Here is a 13,149-nt window from a genome sequence, read left to right as displayed (position 1 = left end):
AATTACCTCAATTCAAAGTCATACTCAAATAAAAGTACCAAATTAATGAGCTAAATGTGCTAAAATGTCCAGTTAATATTTTTACATTGTGGCAAATTACTACTTGCAACACAAAGGGGATGAAGTGGTCAATCAATCAAATTTATTTATATAGCACGGTATCACAACAAACAGTTATTTCAGGGTGCTGCACAAAAGTCCAAGATCTTAAGAAACACAAAATCCAACTTGTTCCACACCGAGCAAGCATGAGCAACAGCGGGGAGGGAAAACTCCCAGGTAATATTACAGGGTAATAAAAGTAAATGAAGGGGGGGGGGGGGTTGAGTCAAGTGTCAGGTCAGGGGCTTGAATCCAGCCCGGGAATCTCCACATGGACGTTTGCATGGTCTTCCAAGGGCGTGTTGGTCCCCCCGATACTCCTGCCTCCGTCATGGTTCACATGCGCGGTAATAGGACCCATGACTCCAGAGGTGGGAGGTCCTCAGGTGGGAGTGCTGGTGGTTGTGTGACCCTCCAGGTAAGCCCTGTGAAAGACCGACGACCTCACTAGGTCCATCCCGAGCCAGGACGGGCTCCGGAGAGCTGCACAGTATGAACCAAGGAGGGGAGGAGAAGACCCAAGGAGTTAGAGATATGTAATAAGATATTACAAAATAAACCAGGCAGAGAGTGAAGAAGAGAGAGGAAGATAGAAGGTGCTAGTGCCTGATGGGTGATCCCCCAGCAGTGTAGGCCTATAGCAGCATAACTATGGATGACTATGGTTCAGGGTTGAGCTAAAAGCTTTATCAAAAAGGAAGGTTTTAAGTCTATTAGTCTATTGTCTCATTTGGACAAAATTTCCTCTGTCTAAATGAGAGCAAGACAGAATGTATTTTGTTTGGCTCATCAAACCAGCCTAGTACAACACCTGGTCTTGGTCCACAGGTATCCTACTGTAACAATGTTGTTAAAAATCTGGGAGTGAAATTTGATTCCAGTCTTAAATTTGACTTACAAATTAACACTGTTGTGAAGGCAAGCTTCTTTCAGCTTCGCCTACTTGCAAAAGTTAAGCCGTTTCTGAGCCGCTGTGACCTGGAAAGAGCCATCCATGCCTTTATTAGCTCAAGGCTGGATTATTGCAATACACTGTACATTGGACTTAGCCAAGCATCTCTCCACCGCCTACAACTGGTACAAAATGCTGCTGCCAGGCTCCTAACTAACACCCATAAACACGATCACATCACACCCGTACTTTACTCCCTTCATTGGCTACCTGTACAATTTAGGATCCAGTTTAAAACTTTATTATTCGTCTTCAACACAATAAATGGCTTTGCACCCACCTATATAAGCGAAACCCTGAAGCTCCACCAACCCAGCAGAGCTCTCCGCTCTGCTGGTCAGCACCTGCTAGAGGTCCCTTGATCCAGGAGCAAACAGTGGGGTGACCGATCATTTGCAGTAGCAGGTCCCAAACTTTGGAATGCACTGCCCTCTGACCTACGCACCACCACTGACCTGCCTCTGTTCAAAACCAAGCTAAAAACATACTTGTTTGATCTAGCCTTCAACTGAAACTGTTGTTCTTGTCTTGTGTTTGTTGTTTGTGTATGTTTGATTTGCTTTCATATTGTGAAGCACTTTGGTCAACCCTTGGTTGTTGTAAGGTGCTATATAAATAAATGTTGATTGATTGATAACTAAAAAGTTCAACCACCCATTCTACTCTTAGTAACTCTAGGCACTACAAAGAGTCCAGAGTTTAGGGAGCGAAGTGGTCTGTGGGGGCAGTAAGGGGTTAAGAGCTCTTTAATATATGATGGGGCCTGATTGTTGAGGGCCTTATAAATCAGTAGGAGGATTTTGAACTCTATCCTCTGTTTAACAGGGAGCCAGTGAAGTGAAGCTAATACAGGAGTAATGTGATCCCGTCTTCTGGTTCCTGTCAGTACTCGTGCAGCAGCATTCTGCACCAGCTGAAGGGTTTTTAAGGATCTGCTGAGACACCCTGATAATAGGGAGTTGCAGTAGTCTAGCCTAGACGTAATAAAGGCATGAATCAGTTTTTCAGAATCCTGTTTTGACAGGATGTGTCTGATTCTCTTTATATTACGCAAATGAAAGAAAGCTATTCTGGAGGTCAGTGAAGAAGTGAATAAAATCATTGCTGCTCAATGACAATGGGATTTTTGGTTCAATAGAGCTGTGGCTCTTGGTCAGCCTGGCTACAATGCTGAAGAGAAACCTGGGGTTGTTCTTATTGTCCTCTATTAGTCCAGAGTAATATGATGTTCTGGCACGTTGAAGAGCTTTTTTATACACTTCAAGGCAACTCCTCCAGGAAGTAAAATTAACTTCAGAACGGGAGGAGCGCCACTTCCTCTCTAACCTCTGTGTTGCCTGATTTAGGGTCCGAGTTTCAGAAGTAAACTACGGAGTGAACCTCCTCTGATGAATTAACTTCTTTTTCAATGGATAGTATTTATCAAGGACAGTTTGAAGTGATGAGGTTGTATTATCCACTAAGTTATCGAGTTCTGCAGGAGCGAGGTTGAAAAGATTATCACGCGTTTCATTTACGCTTGGCAGCAGAATAGAGGGAATTATCTCCTTGAATTTATCAATTTTGTTATCGGACAGTAACCGACTGAGTACAGTTGCTAGTCATAAATTCAAATGAGAGAAGGAAATGATCTGACAATAAAGGGTTGGAATCACACACTACTAGATTCTCAACATGCGGACCAAAACTGTAGTATTTTGGTTCACTCTCACTATCCTCTTCAACCTTGAACATTGCAACACTCCCATCAAGAATCATCACAGCATGTGAGGGATCCCTCTCCCAGGACGGCCAGAATTGCAATAGATGCAGTTTACAGATCAGTTTACAGCATTTGTTCGAATAAACAGTTTGTAGCAAATTGGGAGGTACATTAATTGAGGAATTATTGTCAGTAATCGTGGAATATCTGAGTAGACATATTATATATTAAGCAGTCATTTTGTAATCATAGTCCACGATCAGCAGCCACCATGATCGGGGTACACCTTCATGAGTGGATGTCATCATAGTCCCCAATCCATCATCATGATCCACCATTAGCTGCCACCTCGATCATGGTCCACCACTAGGTTCAGATGCCAGCATAATACAGGATCCGCCATTATGATCACAATCTCTGATTCAGTTCTCTAGTGGGGTGATACGGTACTATAAGCTATGTAAGGTATGATGGTGCCATATTATTAAGGGCCTTGTAGGTGAGGAGGAGATTTTTAAATCCTATTCTGGATTTAACTAGAAGCCAGTGTAGTGAAGCTAATACAGGAGATATGTCTCTTTTCCTGGTTCTTGTCAGGACACATACTGCATCATTTTGGACAAGCTGCAGGGTCTTTAACAACGTACTGCTGGAGCCTGATAATAAGAAATTACAATAATCAAGTCTGGATGTAACAAAGGCATGGACTAGTTTTTCAGCATCTTTTTGAGAAAGGATATGTCTGATTTTTGAGATGTTGCGTAAGTGAAAGAAGGCAGTCCTAGAAATTAGTTTTAAGTGAGAATCAAAGGACAAATCGGGATCAAAGATGACTCCCAAATTCCTGACTGTTTTACTGGAAGCAAGCGCAATGTCATCTAGAGCAGCTATATCATTAATGTATCTCTAAGGTGTTTAGGGCCAAGTATTAGAGCCTCTGTATTATCTGAGTTTATTAAGAGAAAATTGCAGGTCATCGAGGTTTTTATGTCCTTGAGACATGCTTGAACTTTAGTTAGTTGATTACACTGTTCTGGTTTTATTGATAGGTATAACTGGGTGTCATCCGCATAGTACTTGAAAAAATTACAGAGTTTATTCTCACCCTTCTCGCCCAAGATGAGTCTGACCACGGTTGTGTCATCTGCAAATTCACGATCTTGTTGCTGAGGTGGGTGGAGAAAGTCATACGTGTAGAGGGTGTAGAGGAGTGTGCTAGCAGACAACCTTGTGGCGAGCCGCTGTTCAGGCTGAGAGGAGTGGAGGTGTGGGAACCCAGTCTGACCCTCTGGGAGCGGCCTGAAAGAAAGTCCAAAATCCAGCTACAGGTGAGTGGCGGAAGCCCAAGGTCCACCAGTCGTTGTAGAAGGATGGTGTCAAGTGCCGAGTTGAAGTCTACACAGAGCATTCTGACATAGCTCCCCTGCTGCTCCAAGTCAGTCAGTGCGGCATGAAGTGCTGTAGATACAGCGTCCCCGTGGACCTCTTTGCTTTGCAAGCAAATTGAAGAGGGTGCAGCTCAGCAGGCAGGTAGGCGAGGATATGACTCCACACCAGTTTCTCAAAGCACTTCATGGTGACAGGTGTAAGTGCCACTGAGCGGTAGTCATTCAGGTTGTTGATGTTGTTTTTTTTTGGCAGCAGTACAATGGTGGAGGACTGAAGGCAGGATGGGACAATGGCCTTAGACAGGGACTGGTTAAAAATCCTGGCGAAGATCCCAGCCAGTTGATCCGTACAGTCTTTCAGCACCCGTCCAGTCACACCATCGGGTCCCACGGCCTTCCTTGGGTTCACCTTCCTCTACCGTGAGAGTGAGGCTGCTGTGGACAGGCGGCTGTGATGGAGCTGCTGTTGGTGTCACCTCGAAGCAGGAAAAAAAGATGTTCAGCTCCTCTGCTAGTGAAGGGTCTCCCTCTGGGGGTGGGTAGTTTCTGGATCTGTAGCTGGTGATGTGCTAGACACCCTGCCACACCTGCCTGGTGTTGTTGCTCCTGAGCTGGTCCTCTATCCTCCTTCTGTATGTTGCCTTGGCCTCACAGATGCCTCTTTTCAGGTTGGCTCTAGCAGCACTATGGAGTGTCATATTCCCCAACCTGAAAGCAGTGTGTGGAGGTGAAGGTGCTCTCCCAGCCCCTTCACCTGCATCAGGATCATCAGGATCAATCAGTGCAGGTGAAAGATATTAGCTGATTGATCCTCATGCTTGAAAAGGCAGCAGCAGAGCTGCCTCAGGACACACACCCTGGGGAAAGGAAGCACGGGGAACACACTGGGGAAGTGACTGGGCGCAGCCAGAGACGTGGACTGGTTAACACCGTTCGAGAAGTGGACGGATGAGGAACTTCTGCGCCCGTACGAAGATCAGATGGCGGAGGGCAGAAGGCAGATGGAGGAGCTCCAGAGGCAGACGGAGAGGATGAGGCTTGGGTGTCTCACCTGTGGCACCAAGCTGGAGAGGGCGGGGAGAGCGGCTCCAAGGTCGGCAGTGAAGCTGATTGGTCCAGATCCAGGGTCAGCGGGGAAGCTGACACCTCCGGTTCCAGCTCTTAGGTCGGTAATGAAGCCAAGACCTCCGGTGCCTAGGTCGGTGGTGAAGCAGACACCTCCTGGGCCTGCTCCTCTTCCTGCTCCCCGGTCGGCGATGCAGCTGACACTCGCAGGCCCTGCGACCCCCAAAGCTCTTGGTCCCCGGTCGGCGGTGAAGCTGGCGCTCGCGGGCCCTGCACAATATTCCCATTAATATCTATTCATATTTACATAATCACTTCAAGCACAATATTTAGATTCTCAGTTCAACAATATGCCTTGCAGAGGAGCTGCTACTGCAGCTCAATATTTTTGCATGGGCTTTGCATGGATTATGGCCATTGTCCTGTATACTCAAATAATACCAGTACTCTTCAGTATGAAACCATGCATCTTCTGCTTCTGCAAATATTTCAAAATAAAAAGCCAATTTTAAACAAAATTTGGTCAACGCTGGAGTGCTTTTATTTTGCAATGCCTACAGAAAGTTATTGTGTACATCAATTCAACAGATAAACATTAAAACTCAGGTGAAACATAATTTTCTCTGTTTATTCTGCTGTGAAACACAAAGTCCTGAACCCATTTCAAAGTAAAAGCACTCTAGCATTTCACTTGAATCCATTTGTCCTAACAGGGCTTTGATTGTTGTCGACAGACCAGAAGATGCATGTCTTCATACCATAGAGTCCTGACATTTAGTTAAGTGTGTCCCGACTTGTATTGAAGGAAATGTTTGAGATAAACCAGCAGCTCCACCGCAAGTAGCAGACACACAGTGGGTGTGAACCACACACAGCTGATCAGCTGTGCAATCCTCTCCGGCTTCCATGATGTCTATTTTAATACACGCGTTTGAGAATTAAACCATGGAGCTAATCTCCTCTGATATACTTTTATTCTTTTTCAGTGGGGTGACAGTGTCAAGGGTTGTTTGTAATGAGCAAAGATATCAACTAGTGTGGGAGTGAAGTTTTGATAACTTTCCTGTATTGTGCTGACACATGACTGTGAAGTAAATGTCTTCAGACTATCTCTTCACTCTGTTACATATTCCATATCTACAGGATACCTTTTTTAAACACTCCATGAGCATCCCACAAGCCGATATGTGATACTAGCCATTTTACAAATGTATTTCACCATTTGCATACCAACCAGGTCGAAGCCCCACAGAACACTGAGGCTGAGCCAGAGAAAAAAAGCTTACAAAAAAAGACTGGCTGTAACATGTAGGCAGTAGAATCTTAAAGTATGGAAGTGGTTTAGGCACCCGCCACATTGCCTCTACAGTATACACGCCAAGATGCCGGAATACAAGTACAGTCGACAGGCTCTGCTAGACATCTGCAAAAGCAAGATTTGCAATATTTTGGACAATGCAACACCGACGCTGAGGGAGCTTGGATTACTCCGTCGACCTGCCATCGGACCGGACTCGCCTGCCACTCCTCCCCCGAAAAGGAGGTGTCAGAAGCGGTGTGTGAGGAAGCAGAAGAGGGGCAAGCGCGGAGATATCCGAGCTAGGCAAGCCCAACTCGCCCAGCCATACCATCCATCCTCCTGGCTAATGTACGATCATTGGACAATAAAATGGATCATAAATGACTACTGAGGTCAACAAATCTGCTGTGTGTTTGTTTTCACTGAAACATGATTAAATGAAAACATTCCCAACTCTGCTGTACAACTGGAGCAGCTAGCATGCTATCGAGCGGACAGGGCACTCGTAAACGGAGGAAAGACTTGTGGCGGCGGGGTCTGTGTTTACATCCGTGATGCGTGGTGCAGAGATTCTGTGGTGGTATGCAAACACTGTTCACCACTGGCGGAGTTTATGATCGTTAGGTGCCGTCCTTTCTATCTGCCCAGGGAGTTTACTGCGATTTTGCTGGTCGCGGTTTACATCCCTCCATTCAACAACAGCAGTGACAGGAATTCAGCACTTTTTGAATTGTATCAGGCCATTAGTGAATAACAGATAGCACTCCCAGACGGTTTCACCATCCTCGCCGGAGATTTCAATCATGCTGATCTCAAGACCGTCCTCCCAAAACTTCACCAGCATGTTGATTTCCAACAAGGGGGGACAACATTTTGGACTGGTCTAGACTACGTACAAAGGAGCTTACAAAGCCACTCCCCTCCCCCCACATCGGACTCTGTTATGCTAATGCGAGCATACGGACAGAGAGTGAAAGTCACCAAGCCTGTTCAGAAGCAGGTAAGAGTGTGGCCAGGGGGGGCCGCCTTTGCTCTTCAAGACTGCTTGACTGGGAAATGTTTAAGCAAGCAGCCACTTACAACAACCATACAGACATTGAGGAGTACATAGACACTGTGACCTCTTACATCACCAAGTGCATCGATGATGTGACCCACACAAAAAGCATCATCACTCGGGCTAACCGGAAGCCATGGCTGACAGGGGATGTTCACAGGCTGCTGAGGGCCAGAGACAACGCCTTCGGAGCTGGGGAAGAATCTGGCCTGAGAACAGCAAGAGCCAACCTGTCCTGCGGCATCAGGAAAGCAAAACAGGATTACACACAAAAGATAACCTCCCACTTCAAAGACAGCAGAGACGCACAGAGCCTATGGCAGGGCATTCATGCCATCACGGACTACAAGCCCACGCCAGAGAGCTGCGAGAGTAACACCTCTCTGCTCAACAACCTGAACAGCTTCTTTGCACGTTTTGAAGCACAAAACAACATACGCTCACAGAAGACCCCACTAACTCCTCACGATCAGACTCTGTGCCTGTCTGCCGCCTGGTCGTGTGCTGAAGGACTGTGCAGAGAAGCTCAAGGACATCTTCACAGACGTCTTTAACACTTCTCTGAGGCAAGCTGTTGTTCCATCGTGTTTCAAGGCAGCCACCATCATACCTGTGCCGAAGAAATCTGCTCCATCCTGTTTCAAAGACTACCGTCCTGTGGCACTGACACCCATCATCATGAAGTGCTTGGAACAGCTAGTCATGTCACATATCAAATCCATCCTCCCCCCATCCTGGACCCCTTCTAGTTTGCGTACCGAGCCAAATGATCCACAGAGGATGCAATCTGCTCTGCCCTCCACCCAGCCCTCACCCGCCTGGACAAAAAAGACTCATACGTCAGAATACTTCAGTTCAGCAACACCATAATCCCACAACACCTCATCTGCAAACTTGACTAACTGGGGCTCAGCACCTTGCTCTGCAACTGGCTGCTGGACTTCCTCAGTCAGAGGCCACAAGCAGTACGTGTCGGCAACAACACCTCAAGCAGCATCACACTGAGCACAGGGCTGTGTGCTCAGCACCCTGTTCTTCACCCTGCTGACACACGACTGCACAACATCCTACAGCACCAACCACATAGTGAAGTTTGCGGACACAACTCTGGTGGGTCTCATCACCAAGGGCGACAAGACTCACTGCAGGAAGGAGGTCAACCTTCTGACCACGTGGTGCAGAAACAACAATCTCCTTCTGGATGTCAGCAAGACCAAGGAGATTGTTGTCAACTTCCAGAGAGGCCACACCCAACACCTACCACTGACCATCGATGGTGCTGCTGTGGAGAGAGTGAGCAGCACCAAATTCCTGGGGGTGCACATCAGTGAGGACCTCTCCTGGACCACCAACACCGCATCACTGGCAAAGAAAGCCCAGCGGCGCCTCTACTTCCTGCGCAAACTCAAGCGAGCGCACCACTACCCGTCATGTGCACATTCTACTGGGGCACCATTGAGAGCCTCCTTTTCAGTTGCATCACTGTGTGGGGCGGGAGCTGCACTGACTACAACAAGAAAGCCCTGCAGTGCATAGTAAACACAGCTGGAAGGATCATTGGTGCCCTACTCCCCTCCCTGCAAGACATATACAGAGGTATTAGCCAATTACAGACCAATATCAAATCTTCCCTTTCTCTCTAAGATCCTTGAGAAAACTGTAGCCAATCAGCTGCGTGACTTTCTCAATAAGAACAGTTTATTTGAGGATTTTCAGTCAGGATTTAGAGTGCATCATAGCACAGAGACCGCACTAGTCAAAGTTACAAATGACCTCCTAATGGCATCAGACAAAGGACTCATCTCTGAACTTGTCCTGTTAGATCTCAGTGCTGCATTCGACACTATTGACCATCAAATTATTTTACAGAGACTGGAACATCAAATTGGCATCCAAGGAACCGCCTTAAGCTGGTTTAAGTCCTATTTTTTAGATCGATCTCAGATTGTTCATGTCAATCATGAATCCTCCATGTGTAGCCGGAGGCTTTCTTCCTCCCGGCCACGGTGTGGCACTAGGTTAATTGCTGGGCGGCGCCGGTCGACCGCATATAACTGGTTGAGCGGCCACGCCCTTTCCCTTCCACCCATTCCTTTCCACCCTTTGATCCCTCGGGTGGTGGCTGCCGCGTGGCTGTGGCGTGGCTGCAGCGTGGTGGGTTAAGCTTCTGGGCACATCCCCCATACATACAGGTATGGTAGCGCACTTCCTCTTTCACCCATGACCAGCACAATGTGCACATTGGTGACACCGACTTCCAACTCTTGCAGCAGGACAAGTGGCCGGCTATATCGGCGGATGGGCGGTCCCGCTTGGAGCTCTGTTGGGGTTTTAGTTTGTGTCCGCAGGTAGGCTGTCCTTTATCTGCCTGTTTGGTTTTGTCTGTCGCTGGGTCCTCTGCTGACTGTCGCTGGTGCGCTTTCTGTCCGCAGCGTCTCCGTGTCGTGGGCGCAACACTCTTGCCCTTCGGCGCACAGAAAAAGGATGCAGGCAGGGGTGTGGCGTGTCTCGTGCCATCGCCCCCTGGAATCAGTCCTGCTGTTTTGGCTCTGGGGTTCTGACGGGATCTGTTTGCTCCGTCCTGCGCTGGTTCTGGCTCGCCGCCGTACTCACGGCCTCTCCCCTCGTGTCGGACGGCCGGTGGCGCATCACCAGGAGAACAGCTTTGACGCCACTCATTTTAATCACTATTATATTAAATTGTTTTATTTGGTTTTGTTTCTTTCTATCAGTTGTAGGATTTATTCTGTTTGGTATTTTTCTTATTTTGTAGCTGAGTTGTGCATTATCTGCATGTGTGTGCATGTGCGTGCAGTGAATGTGTGCTAATTAGTAATCATTGTTTATTTCTGTTATTGTTATTATCAGGTTATATTTTGAGCACTTATGTTATTATTTTAACTTTTCCTTTTGTGTTGGACAGGTGCTGTGGGCCCCCAGCGGCAGCCCAAACTCCCTGGTGGTGGTGTTCATCATGATCCTCTTTTTAGTTGGTGTGCAGTGTCACGGGTGGCTAGGTTGTGATCCCTCTTCCCTTTTTGCTCCTTTGCCGCGGTGGTAAGCCCCAGCCCTGTCCTTCTTCCTTATTTTCCCCGGTAGTTAATGTTTATTGTTTAGTTTTGTATTGTTCAATAATAATTTTAATTGTAATAAAAATATATTTTTATGTGGAACGCTCTCTGCCCTCTGTGGATAATTGGACGTATGCGACCTTATTTATAAATTCAATCATTTCCTAGGGGTGAAATTCCCCTAGGTGGCGTTGTCTCGAAAAAAACCACAACCCAGTCTGCCACACATGCATAGCAAAGTTGTCCCAATGATGATGACACCCAATTATACTCATCGATCAAGCCTGATGAAACCAATCAGTTAACTAAACTTCAAGAATGTCTTAAGGATATAAAAAGTTGGATGACCTACAATTTTCTGATGCTAAATTCAGACAAAACTGAAGTTCTTGTAATTGGACCCAAAAACCTCAGAAACTGTCTTTCTAGAGACGGGATCACCCTGGCCTCCAGCTCCACCGTTAAGAATCTCTGAGTTGTTTTTGATCAGGATCTGTCCATATAAAACACATTTCAATGACTGCTTTCTTCCACCTACGTAACATCGCCAAAATTAGACGCATTGTTTCTCAAGCAGATGCAGAAAAACTAGTCCATGCATTTGGTACTTCTAGGCTGGACTATTGTAACTCTTTGTTATCAGGTTGCTCCAATAAGTCTTTTAGGACTTTGCAGCTAATTCAGAATGCTGCTGCACGTGTTCTAACAGGAACCAAGATCAGAGATCACATCTCTCCCATTTTGGCTTCTTTACATTGGCTGCCTGTTAAATCTAGAATAGAATTTAAAATTATCCTGCTTACATACAAAGTTCTTCATGGGCAGGCACCGTCATATCTCAAAGAGCTAATAGTACCTTACTACCCCTCCAGAACACTACGCTCTCAGAATGCTGGGTTCCTTGTGGTTCCCATAGTCTCCAAAAGTAGATTGGGAGCCAGAGCTTTCAGTTATCAAGCTCCTCTTCTGTGGAACAAACTACCATTTTGGGTTTGTGAGGCAGACACGGTCAACATTTTTAAGAGTAGACTTAAGACTTTCCTTTTTGATAGAGCTTATAGTTAGGGCTGGCTCAGGTCATCCCTTAGTTATGCTGCTATAGGATTAGACTGCCGGGGGACCCCCCCCCCCCCATCTCTATTATCATCACCATCTCTAAACATGCATGTCTCATTAATGCATGTTACTAACTAAACTTCTTCCCCAGAGTTTATGTGCTCTCTCGTCCAGCAGGTTCTCATGGATCATGGCTGCTCCCGGTCATGGATCATGGTTGCCACTACTGCCATGGCCCTGCCTGAAATCCACTCTTGTTATTATTATTATTCATAATTCTATGGCATTAATATTAACTTGTTTATTATTGTAGAATTGTTATATATTACCACCACTGCTAACCACTGCTACTGTAGTCATTGTCTTTATTGTAATTGTACAATATGTTTCTGTTGTGTTGTTCTGTACACGTGACATCCATTGCACGTCTGTCCGTCCTAGGAGAGGGATCCCTCCTCTGTGGCTCTCCCTGAGGTTTCTTCCACCTTCTTTTCCCTGTTACCCGCAAAGTGAACACAATTGTGAGCGATGCAAGCTACCCCGCACACAACCTGTTCAGCCTCCTGCCCTCTGGGAGAAGGTATAGGAGCCTCCGTTCCCACACCACGAGACTCACCAACAGCTTTAGCCACCAGGCTGTTAGGATTTTAAACTCTCTCCCCTCTCTACCCCAAGCTCCATTCACCAGGAAGCAATACAAATATTAAAAATAATAATAATAATATTGGCCACATCTGAGAATATATCATGTTTTGCATTAAATTCAGAAGTAACATGGCTGCATGCAATAATCAAGGTCTGCAGTATTAGCAACACAATTTACTTTATATGGACTTAAATGTAGATAAATTATTTCTTAATAAAGATAAGTTGCTCCTCCGTCTTTACTCATCCATAATTGCACTGCCTCTGTCATTCTTAGCAGTACAAGAGGGGACCTTCAGTATTCTAAATTGTGTAAAAGATAAATGCTCTAGACAGCACACAGTAGGTGGATACAATCTTGCATAGCTGGAATCTATATTAAAGAGTTGAATTATTTTATTTTTATATGAATTACAGATCCAGGATACTGTTGTCAGAAATGTTTCCTCAACATGGACAGTTTAAATGACATAGGCACTGACATTTTAATGGTGGAGTGACCTGCAGCCTGTCAAATCTAGCATAAAAGGATATTTGAAGATCCATCTTATCAGTTCACCCACTCATTTAAATCTTGATGTGACAAAGACTAAAGCGATCCAAAAAAAAGCATTAATTAAATTTTATTCAATTTTTCCCCCATGACAAAATCTCCATCTGCATTTATACTGGTACAAATTGTTTATTTTCCTCTGCAGAGACACAGAGGAAGAAACATATTTGCAAAAGATAAAAATGAGCAAACACTAAGTAATACCTTTCTGTCAGACTTTGAGAACCACTGTCAATTTATACATCTATTACCATGTTT

At 45.7% G+C, this 13,149-nt stretch overlaps 1 long non-coding RNA gene across 1 annotated transcript; it reads right to left on the bottom strand.

Moving 5' to 3' along the window:
* Positions 1-120: 120 nt before the first annotated feature.
* LOC138413533 (uncharacterized) lies at positions 121-9,608 on the bottom strand. The gene is made up of 2 exons (XR_011245892.1): positions 3,862-9,608; positions 121-585 (listed from the first exon to the last, which is right to left on the bottom strand). It is a non-coding gene; the product is annotated as an uncharacterized lncRNA (long non-coding RNA).
* Between the last annotated feature and the right edge of the window lie 3,541 nt (positions 9,609-13,149).

Source organism: Paralichthys olivaceus, chromosome 13 (genome assembly GCF_024713975.1).
Source record: "Paralichthys olivaceus isolate ysfri-2021 chromosome 13, ASM2471397v2, whole genome shotgun sequence".
Lineage (NCBI taxonomy): Eukaryota > Metazoa > Chordata > Actinopteri > Pleuronectiformes > Paralichthyidae > Paralichthys > Paralichthys olivaceus.
The sequence above is the reverse complement of the archived record's forward strand: the minus strand, read 5'-3'. Positions and strand labels throughout refer to the sequence as shown.